The sequence below is a fragment of the Protomyctophum parallelum genome (assembly GCF_964188405.1).
Source record: "Protomyctophum parallelum genome assembly, chromosome: 7".
NCBI lineage: Eukaryota > Metazoa > Chordata > Actinopteri > Myctophiformes > Myctophidae > Protomyctophum > Protomyctophum parallelum.
This window is the reverse complement of record NC_139705.1, coordinates 13,148,990-13,161,077: the sequence shown is the minus strand read 5'-3', so window position 1 is coordinate 13,161,077 and position 12,088 is coordinate 13,148,990. Positions and strand designations below refer to the sequence as shown.

The 12,088-nt window shown below is 41.2% G+C and overlaps 1 protein-coding gene across 4 annotated transcripts in view; it reads right to left on the bottom strand.

The window, feature by feature from the left end:
- The window catches only part of LOC310861069 (neural cell adhesion molecule L1-like protein), a 93,180-nt gene that overhangs the window by 16,435 nt on the left and 64,657 nt on the right, over window positions 1-12,088 (bottom strand). The gene's annotated exons all lie outside the window — the stretch shown is intronic.

The following is a 12,088-nucleotide window of genomic DNA, read 5'->3' as shown; positions in this document are numbered from 1 at the left end:
GACTGGCCAGCTGATCCAGTTCTGCATTGAGATGGTTCCTGTGCTGTTTGGATGGATTGGCCATCTCAGTGAATGCCATAGGCTATCTGGGGTGGAGGGAGGTGGAGAAAGACAGAGGGAGAGATCAAGAGGCAGCAAGACAAGACATATTAGCATATTATGCTTTGGCCCAATCTTGGGTCATACTGGCAAAAGAAGGGGATATCTCCCTCTCTCCCTCTCCACCCCTGGGCTCAAATCACATGCTACTTAAATCAGAATTACATTTTGAGAATTGTGCCTATTTTTGAAATGTGTCACAGTGTTGTCCTACATTGCAACTTTTAAAAAACAACAACAAAAGTCCATGAGTCGTTACAATTACAGGCCTACACAAGGTCAACTAACCTTTGTCTAAAATGTCTATGAAATAAATTGCATCATTTGCAGTCAGTTGCTGTAAAGGGGCCTAAATAATAATCATTGTGTATTTCATAACCCGTTGTCATGCTGGGTGATACTGTAACTATAAATGCAAATAATCTGGAGTATATGCTTGCAACAAAGAAAAGAGGGAGAGAGCATGGAAGAGATAATGGCATGCAGTTAAACGTACAAACAGGGAATGAATAAAAGAAAATACCCAATAGAAATAAAATAGAAGCAGAGCCACTCAAACTAACCTCTTGCTGGCAGCTCCTTGCAAAGGCACTGTGGTCAAGAAACAGCTGTGAAGTCTTCTGTTTGGGTAAATACACATTCCTGCTCAACTTTACAATAGCCAATCTCCTGCTGGGTGAGAGTTGACACACCCACTCTCCTGGCTGTTGAGTAGAAGAAGCCCCCTGGACAATACCCCAATCCAACCCTTGATGCTGAGTGCAAAGCAGGCAGAGAGGCATTCCATGTTATTTTCTATATGTCCCCTTGTTGTATTTTTTTATAGGCTATTGTGCTAAAGAAATCAAAACAAATATTGTATTAAGTGTAAATGTATAGATTTAAAATGAGAATTGCCAAAGGTTGTTCAAGCACAGTTTTTGACCAGTGGGGGGTCTAGTTAGCCCTGCTCCCTGGCGTGTGTGTGTGTGTGTGTGTGTGTGTGTGTGTGTGTGTGTGTGTGTGTGTGTGTGTGTGTGTGTGTGTGTGTGTGTGTGTGCGAGTGCATGACGCGACTTGGCTTGTTGTAGCGCCACCATCAGGCTGTTGAAAACTGTCAAGTGGCATTTCTTCCTCAGCCTAGTGGGAATATGCGTGCACAGTTTCATCGCAATCGGACGCTGCGTTGAGGAGTTGTGACGATTTGTACAAAGCGGGCTACTCCTGAAAAGTGTAGGAGCCAATCGTGGCCAATCAGGATGGAATATGAGAAATAAAAAAAAACTGTCTTGATCACATGACTATGGAGATCATGTGTACCGATTTGCGTGAAATTTGGATAAAATCTGAAGGAGTAATAATAGAAAATGTGTTTTACATATGTCGGCCTCCTGGTGGCGCTATAAAGAGCAGATGTGAAAAATTCCAGACAAAGGTTTTTCCTTGGCCTCTAGGGAGTTGGCATACAGAGTTATCCACAGATCCGTGCAGTTAGAGGTAAAAACACTTTTCGGCCAGTTATAGCGCCACCTTGAGGCTGAGTTGAAATTGTTCATGTGGCATTTCGTCCTCGGCCTAGTGGGAATGTGGGTGCACAATTTCACGGAAATCACGCGATGTGTTCATGATTTGCGGCATTTTGTTTGAAACTGAGCACTCCTGTGAACTTTGGAAGCCAATCTTAACCAATCAGGATGGAGTCTGATAAATCTGAAAGACCCTTTTCGTTGAATGGCTCTAGAGAGACTGTGTACCAATTTGCGTGATGTTTGGACAAAATCTGTAGGTGTACTGTGCAAAAACTTGTTTTGCACAAAGCGGCCTCCTGGTGGCGCTATAACAGGCTGTTCTGGAAAGTTTGGGGCAGAGGTTCATCGTTGGCATCCAGGGAGTGTGTGTGCAAAATATGGCATCGACCGGGTTAACGGTGGCCGAGATTAGCTGTTCACGGACACACGGACACACGGACGGACGGACGGACGGACGGACGGACGGACGGAGTGCAAAACATACTCTCCCCACATGCCTTCGGCCTGGTGGAGACAATTACTAATGTAAGTCAGACGGAGACAGAGCTGAGATTTAAAGTGTAATAATGTTCTATGTGCAGCGCTAGTGCAAGATACTGTAGTTGCCCGATTAATATTCATGTAATTGCAGGATAAATGTATGAAAGGGCACCTCTACAATGACTAGCAGTATAGTGTCACAATTTAGTCTGTGCTCTGAGAATTAATATATCACGCTACATGTCTTCTACATCTATGTTAAGCCCCACAGAGACACTAGAGTCTAAAGCTTGCATTGAACAGAGGTTCACCAGGGCTCTATATTTGTCCCCTCCCATTTTCTTTTCACAGTTTCCTCACCGGAAATATCCGATCTACAAGTTCACAATGCGACTACTTCTGCCAATTTCACCGAATGTTCTATGCGTTAGCCAAATGTTCAGAAACTTTGAATTTACATGTTTAAAATGTTTATGTTTTTCGGAAATGACTGCCCTACTTGAGTTGAGTTTGTAGATTTCACAATTTTTACACAAGGTTTTGGAGATTTCCACCCAACAGCAACAAAATGAGTCCTGCCAGCCAGGAATCGAACTGGAGCCCCTAAAACTCACGTTACTTCTGTAAATATACTTAAATAAATACTGTTCACACACAAAAGAAACCGACACACATCTATTTACAGTCTGTTACACCTATTTGTGGAGAACTTTCTAGCGTAATCCTTTCGCTATAATGTATAGAAGGTATTGCTGCTATTGCATGCATAAAGCAAATCGAGTGACAAAGTGAGTGGCAAAGTCAGTTTAACGTTGTATAATATACAATCAGAATGGACTTCTGTTTGGATGTACAGTATGGGCTGTCATGGTCAGAAAGTAGTTTTTTGCCACTCAGTAGGCGTTCCTGCATAACTTCCGGGTAATGATGATGATGTCACGCGCATACCCTCTATATTAAGTTTATTACTAGTATTGCTTGTGTTAGTTGTAGGCCTATTACTGTAACCACTTTTGATTAGGTCTGGTGGATGTTTCAAGCACGAGACATTTTCCTGTGCAAACAGAATTATAGCCTTGGTAACAACCCAAGAAATTTGATTAATATTAATGCTCGGAATAAGAGGATGATGGGAAAGCAGACAGAATGGGCTATTTCAGGGTGATTCTTGCTGCATGTCTGGACAAACAAGTGCTTCATTGTAAGGCAGTTGCTGTGGAAGTATAATGTTAAAGAGGATTCCGTCAATTTCTCTAAACTGTCACCAGAGCTGCTCAACAATGGAAAAACAATGTTATGTATTATTTCCAGTACATGAGATCGATGTACTTCTGGCTTATGAGTATTGTTTCAAGCTCACAATGTGGCGCGCTGTGATGCATTGTGATCTTGTAGATGCGTTGTTTTCTTTTTTGATGAACAAATACTGTAGGGTTTAAAAATGGTTAATCACTGTATATAACATTTAGCCTTCCTGGTAGTGTGACTATTTCAATCTCTCACTGACAGATTGTTATTTGCTTGTTTACTACCAGTAAGAAGCCTGAGGGCGAGAAGCCTGACGTCGCCCTAAAGGGCATATATAGGCCATATATGGAGCGTGTCTTGAGTGTACAGGGTGTGATGAGGTCAGAACAACATATGGAATGTCAGAACAGGTCAGCTCCATGGAGATCTAAGGGTGGCAGCGGGGGCATTGTCTTGAATGTACAGGGTTTGATGAGGGCCCAGGTATAACAGATATTCCTAAGGCAACCCTTTGAATTTTAAGTCAACTTCTAGTCTACTCTGAGCCAGTGGTGTAAAAAGTACTCATATGTTTTACTTAAGTAAACTGTTTGGAAGCCATAAACATCTAGACGTCTAATTGCCAATTAAGTACCGGATGCCATGGTCTTCCCTTGGGAATTAAAACATTTTTTTTTTTTTGAAGATTCCTCTAATCTGGTGTACAGGTGATGACATGCACATTACATGCATAATATAATTACAAATTCTTTCTTTCTTTATAATGGGAGAATTGGCACTCAAAGCCTAAACTGGTGACCACCAGGTGGCGCTGAAAGAATTAAGTAAAAGTATAAATATTGCAATGTAGAAATACTCTGTTACAAATCCGGAATTCAAAAACTACGTCAGTAAAAGTACAAAAGTATTGGTATCAAAACGAAGTACCAAAAGTAGTGCAGAATGTCCAATTTCACAAGCTTTCAAATGTATAAAAATCATTTGAAAATCGCAGATCTACAAGCTCACACTGTGTTGCATCGCAATGCATTGTGATCTTGTAGATTGGCTATTTTCAAATGGCTGCCTGAAAATGTATATAGGGCTGAAGTGGTTAATGTGTTTTGTAATAATGATCAAAATCCACAAAGTAACTAATCATTTCAAATAAATGTAGTGGAGTAAAAGTACAATATTTGGGGTCTGAGGTGTAGTGGAGTAGAAGTAACGGTATATTGGAAATATAAAGTATTTCTCCCGTTTTTGTCCAGAACGGAAGAAGGGGGCTTACAGAGTAAAAGCGGCCATATCTGCGCGGCATCCGAGCTGTTATTTTGAAAGAAATCCCGGCGCTGATTGTGTTAAAGTACCTCAGAATTGTACTTAAGTAAATGTTACTTTACACCACTGCTCTGAGCAATGAGAGACTGACATGCATTCTCTGTTGTCTACCTCGCGTAACGGATAGGGCAGTGCGACTCGCGAGCCTTGCAGCTTTATTGTGAGCTATTTGGAGCTTATAGACAGATCATTTTGGCTGCACCTGACCAGACTGTCGAGCAGCAATCAAGGTGAGATAGAACTATTGTCTGTGCCACTAGCACTCTAGAGGCAGGGATTAAAAAAAAGAGGAACATCTTCTGATGCATGATATTACTCTACCTGTTTTCTTAAAGATGTGATTTTTGTACTTTTTCTGTTTTTTATGTGTCTTTAGCATTACTCTCCCCTAACCCCTCCCCCTTTATCATACAGCAACAGCTGTGGGTGCGACTTCAGTTCAGGTGGATCACCACCCACCTGAAAACCAGGCATACGTAGGTCGCGTTCGGAAATAGCTCACTGTGCAATGCAAACTAATAGGCGAGTGCGCTCCAGTGCGGTATTTCCGAACGCGCCCTTAATGAACTGGTGGGTGTTTTTTAACACTTTAACATCTTTCTACTAGTATAATCATAGTACCTGATAATAATTAGGGGGGGGAGAAATTATGGCCTTCCATCTTTAACAATATTTTCTATATGTTTCGCCCATGATAGCTGTTCATTAGCCTATCCGTCCATGTCATAAGAGTATCAGACTGAACCAAAGTTAAGTAGCACAGACCATCTTTTTACTGTCAGTATAAGATAACCATTGTCAGTCATCTCTGTGAGCGAGGTGCATGTAGAGTGATCTGCCTTATAGGCATGCTGTTTAATTCATGAAGTGAAAAATAGTTTAGTATCTGTTCAAGAACAACTTTTTCCATTAGCTTGCTCAACACTGGAAGAATACTAACGAATCTGTTATTGGCAGCTGAGAAAATCTCTCATTTGTTTTGGGGAACTATTACAACCTTGACAGATTTCCAAACCTGGGGGAATAACTCCAGTGAAATTATATTCGAAACAACTTTAATTAACGTCCATCCAGGTTATCCATACTGGCTGATGTATAATTGTTTAGCTCAGCAAGTATAGTTTCTCCACAGTTCTGATTGCTATAGGTTGGCCTCATTCACAAAGGTCTTATGTCTACTATATTTTAGTGTCGGTTTGATCCTAAGCAAAGACAAACATCAAATGTATGAAAGAGTGAACTGGGTAGGCTTGATTGAATTCCATCTATCATTAAATCAAATTATTATTTGCATTGTTCCATACACCATAAAAGGCAACCGAATGAATATCCAACGTGAAACCAACTTCACCACAGTGAAAGCACGAGGTTTTGCATTGTAATGCCTTGACAACTTGTAGATCAGGTATATTTGGTCCCTTGTGCTTTTGTCATCAGCACTTTGGTGACCCTAGGCAAAGTAGGCATTTAACTGAAGTGACCCCAAGACCATTTCTCTAGTGCCATCCTCAGGCCAACCTTTCCACTTTAAAAGCACTATTTTTGTTTAAGTATAAAACTTTTGCTGTTCATGTATGTGTGTTATGGCTCGTACACACTGCTCGATATTTGCTCCGATTATGCTGTCGGGGAGCATTTTTGGCGCTCGCCAACAAAACCCCCGATCTGACGTAAAATCGGGCTTTGATCGGCGAGGTTTTGCTCGCTGTGTGTGAAAGGAGCTGCGACAAGATCCAGCAGCGATAAAAGCACTCGCCGACGCCTCCCCGACCATTTCTGAACATCTAGCACGTTTGATATTTGACTCTGTCGCTGACTGGATATCATACAGTATGAGCTGGGTTGCGACTGTGCCCCGATAAGGCCTGTATTACAGTCAATGAGAGCACACTGCTCACAGCACTGCTGTCTATCTGTCTGTCTGTCGACTGTATAGATGATCATAGGCTAACCTTCATTCCGTCTGTAAATCCCTGTGTACATATTGGTAGCCTATATTAGCCCAATATTGCGTTACGCATTTCACTTGAATAATGCACGCGTGCGTGCGCGCGGAGTTATTTAATGAAACTCAAGATTATGACGTCCTGTCTCGCTATAGCGCTATCACAAACATGTCGCCCTGTGTAGCCTGGCAGCTATTCCCGCAGACAGACAGAGAGAGAGAGAGATGCGCCATGTGTGGGTCTCGCGCTTGTATCACGGCATCCTGCACGTGCATATCAAAATGAATTGGAATAAAAAAACAATTGATGTAGCCGCTGCCTATATGTATCGGGTCTGGATCGCATCTTGGTGAACTCTTGCAGTGTGTGATCCCTGGTCGGTGATCAATAGTTTAGTGTGAAAGCCACAAAGATATAATGACAGCCGATTTAATTAAAAGACTCCTGCAGTGTGAAATGCACAACGATCTGATGACTCGCCGACAACTTTAAAACTCCTACAGTGTGTAGGGGCCATTAATCGCTCAGTGAATATATACATAGTGTTCCACTTTTCTTGATTTGTAGCCCTGCTAGTGAGTTGTACTGGAAATACCTTTACTTGTACAGTTGTGGTAAAGGCTTGTGAAAAAGCACACAAGGGGAAACAGGGGAAACCCTTTAATTGTACAGTTTGTGTTAAAAGCTTTGCTCTAACTTTATTTTTCCTGCCTTGATCTCCTTGGGCTCTATTGTCGCCCATGCTAAACCCCTTATCCCTAAACTCCTTTGCCTTTTTTTTAAACTATTTTGAAAATACATTTTGAATAGTTCAACTAGCCGATCTACATCGACCGCTATTTTAACTATTCATTTTTTTTTTTTACTTTTTTACTGTGATGTGACAATACTGTAGCTGATTCAGATTCTGAGGAGCAGTATGCGACTCTCTCACTGAGCTGGAGAACCAAAGAAAGAAGGCATTCCAATTAATATACCGTAAGTCACTTCTCCGAGCAAGGCGGCCTCTAGGGGCTGCTAGCTGGGATATTTACATACATTGGTATTACAATAACACTTGGAGCACCATCGTGACACCATATTGACTCAAACAGTTAAAGGAGAATTCCATACTAGAAGGCTTTCTTACTGTTATTTTGTGCAAAAGTGCATTATTGGCTATTTATTTCCCCTACCATAAGCCCTCAATGGGGGTTGGGTTTTTGTGCTAATTCGCTTATTTCCATCGAAATATGTAGTAAAGTGTGGCGCTTGGGATACTATTTACATTATGAAGAGAGGATACAGTATATACCAAAAAAAAATTGAGCGATGAAAATATGCGAATTAGCACAACACCCCATAGCCCCATTCAATTCAATGCAATTCAATGAGGCCTTTGGGGAAATAGCCAATAATGCACTTTTGCACAAAATAACACCTGGACTCTTTGGTGGGGACGTAACAACTACAAATAAAAATAAAAAAGCCTTCTATAGTGTGGTACGAGGCGTCAAAAAAACAGCTCCCGTAGGATTTTTGTGCTAAAATTTATTTGTTTGATGGGGTTCAAATTTTCCCGACCCACACCCCGTTTCTGGGGGGGTCATCTATTTGGGACCTCCCAGAACAGTATGCCAGCCAGTTAATGTCCGATTTTCATAATATTAGAATTGTTTTATATGTTTTAAAACATTCTGAGTTGATTTCTTAAACTTTTAAAGTGGTCAGAAGAATCTTTTTTGACTTTTGGTAGGGGTGTTTCCTCACCTGGGACCTCCCGGACTGACCCCTGGGCCTATAAGTTCTCATTACATTTCTCGCTCTGCTCCTGTTCCAGAATAACGTCAAATTAGATCATAAATGGGCCCAGGCCGTAGCGTAACGGTCTGGGCACCGGACTGGTAATCCAGTCGCAGTGTGCCGCGGGTTCGACTCCCGGACCCGACACGGCCTTTACTGCATGTCTTCCCCCATCTCTCTCCCGTTTCCTGTCAGCCTACTGTCTGTCCCTTCAAAAATCAATAAAAGGCGTAAGCCGCAAAAAAATATCAAAAAAAAAAAAAAAATTAGATCATAAATGAAGCATAAATGTATTTATAGCTGGGCTCTAATATAAAAAAATAGTAGTAGCCAATACCAGGGGTCTTCCACAGGGGGCCCATGACCCCTAGGGGGTCCTCAGAGTTACTATACAGGGGCCCACCAAATGATTGTGGGATAGGAACTTTTATTCTTTTTTTACATTAAACCACTTAGCACACCATAGCATCCCTTTTCCAAGGAGAACTTTAGCCAACAATAGCTGATCTACAAGGTTGTAGTTTGAGCTATTTTCAAAGTAAGGTGCCTCAGACCCAAGTGTAGCAAATATTGCTGCTAAATAAAGATCAGCCAAGATCAGCCAGGCTGCTGCTGTCTTTCTCTTTTCTATTTGTCTTTCTGTTGTCGGTCAGGTGACTGGGAGTGCTACTTGTCATCCTTAGAGGAACTCATCAAGTATTGCTTTGCTCGTGATCTCCTTAAATATGCTCGACTGATGCCAGTCTATCTTGCCCAAATGAACGCTCTTGAACAGGATGACCCAGAAACATGGAACGCACTGAAGTCAGGTGAATTTGTGGTGGCAAAGTCAGAGATACCGTTCACTCATCTCTTCACAGATCAAGCCCTTGAGAAGGAAATCAAGAAGCTAAAGGGACATGGTGGGATGGTTGGAATCAGTAGAGAATAAGCAGCTCTGGACCGACTAGTCACTACCACACCTCATCTTTCTGGTCTAGTGAATCTGTACCTCAACATCTTCCCAAAAGCTTCCAGGTCTTCAAGGAAAGAACATTATCAGCTCTCAGGATAGATTGCATTGAGGTTAAGAGAAAATGCTCTCAAGCAATGTACATTGATTGAGTTGCACTGTGGAGGCAATCTGTTCAAAGAGAACACACCATTGAAGAGTCTGGTTTCATCAGCGCTTGTGTCAGATGGGGCAAAAAATGACATTCTTCCTGGGCCTACACAATTTTCCTGGGCCTACACATTTTTTCTGGTGCTGACTGGGGAGCAAAAATGTTGCGTGCGCGTGAAGGGGGGGCCCTTCTAGCTTCAGTGCCCAGGGGCCCTCAGAGGTGTTAATCCGGCCCTGCTCCTGAGCTTGTTAACGGCAAGCTTCCATCACCATTGGAGTCATTGGAGCATGGAGGTCCAACAACCTTGCCATTACTAGATGGGAACTATTTCGGTCAAAGAACTTGAGGGTGAGATGCTACCTCCAACTCGTGCTGCACTGCTACCACATATCCTCTGTGCCAACTACTAAGTCATTCATACCTGGCAAATTGCCCTGAGCTTCCACCAATCGAACAAAATGGATGGAATTCAGATAGTGGAGGGTATGTTCCAGTCAGGTGTCATTCTGCTCCAAAGGTAGTACTTGAGCTCATCAAATGTGGTTGCAAAGTCGGTTGCAAGGGACGGTGCAGCTGCTCAAACAATAACCTGCCTTGCACTCCTCTCTGCAAATGCTATGGTGGAGACTGTGTCAAAACTATCAGGGAGGACATTCAAGATGATGATGACGAAGATGAATAGATCCTACAAATAATGTATTGTAGGCATAATTGACCATGGGCTCTTTAAGAGGATAGGTGTGTGTGTGTGTGTGTGTGTGTGTGTGTGTGTGTGTGTGTGTGTGTGTGTGTGTGTGTGTTGTGTTAGTGTGAGTGCAGTGTGTGAAATAAATGGACACGTTCTGCGTGCCCAAAGTGAGAAGTTGCAATACCTTTATTCCCTGCAGTGTCAACAATAATGGTAGAATACTAATAAACTATCAAAGTACTTTACATAAACGAAAGATATTCTAATACTATTCGAAATACTTGCAAATCACATGTATGGGTGCAAGAATAGGGGGAAAACTAGTCCCTACTCATTTTTGTAATCAGTGCCCAGCTACAAAAACTTTTAATGCTTAAATTATTATCTAATTTGACATTGTTCTGGAACAGGAGCAGAGCGAGGAATGTATTGAGTAGCCTACTGAGATAAGTCCGGGGGGCCCGGGTGAAGAAAGACCCCAACCAAAAGTCAGAAAAGATTATTCTGGCTACTTTCAAAGTGTAAGAAATCAACTCAGAATATTTTAAAACCTATAAAACAACCCTAATATTATGAAAATTGGACATTAATTGTCTGGCATACTATTATGGGAGGTCCCAAAAGATATGACCCCCCAAATAAGGGGTGGGGGTCGGGAAAATTGGAACCCCATCATTTTCTGACAGTTTGGTCCCTATGAAAGCCAAAAAAGCAAAAAAATCACTTTTAGCAAAAAAATCCTACAGAAATACACCTCGTAAAATTCTCCTTTAACGTGTGACCATTCATTTTAAGTTAACTTCCTGCCTTCAAATTTGTCTCAAATGAGAGATTCTGGTAAGTAACCTTGATAGATAAAACAGAAACACAGTAAAGTGCAAGAAATGCACAAGACAACACTCTAAGGAGCGAACTCAAACAGAGCACCACACAGTCTTAACTGTTAAGGCAATTTACCTAGCCCCTTAAGAGTTTCTTACTTCATGTGTCCCCATAGTTGTTTCTTGACTGTCCTACATAAATAAAGCATGAGCTACAGGTTTTCTGTACAACACGGCAACAGCAAAAAAAAAAAAAAAAAATCTACTCACATGTTTTACTTAAGTAAAAGTATTAATACAGCAGAATTCAAAATGTACTTGAGTAAAAGTATTGGTAATTGGTATCAAAATGTACTTTAAGTACCAAAAGTATAAAGAACTCATTATGCATGAATGTCTCATTTCAAGTTTTCAAATGTATAAACATCTTTTGCAGATCTACAAACTCACAATGCGTCGCATTGTGAGCTATAGTAACTATAGTCACTAAATGTAGTGGAGTAAAAGTACAATATTTGCCTCTGAGATGTGTAGTGGCCGTAGAAGTAAAAGTATTGGAAATAGGAAATACTCAAATAAAGTACAAATATCATGTACTTAGTTACTTTCTACCACTCCTGGAAACACAGACAGACCAACCCTCTTATCTTATGTACGGATAGCCTGCAGAGCCATGCTGTAAGAATATTTAGAATAATTTGGCTCAATTGGTATTTTTGTATATCAATATACAGTAGGTGACTCTCACAAATTTGTTATTCTAATAGTTTGCTATATATATTTTTTTAATACGGTAGTTGGCTCTTTATTTGTAACAAGCTAACAGCATTTGGTTATTGGACCAATTCAATAGTTATATTATGGGAATTATGTTCCATCCATGTTATACAGGGATGTATGTGTATGCAAAAAAAGGTTTATAAGCAAGGGTGACTGTCAGTTTAGATGTCTGTGCTTTTTAGGGAGCCTACATCTGTCCACTATAATCACATCACAGACAGGCTGCAAAAAAGTCAGTTCTTTAGACATAGCCATGGCTATGTTTAAAGACTCCTGGGCATGTGTGCGCACACATACACACATGTCACATACA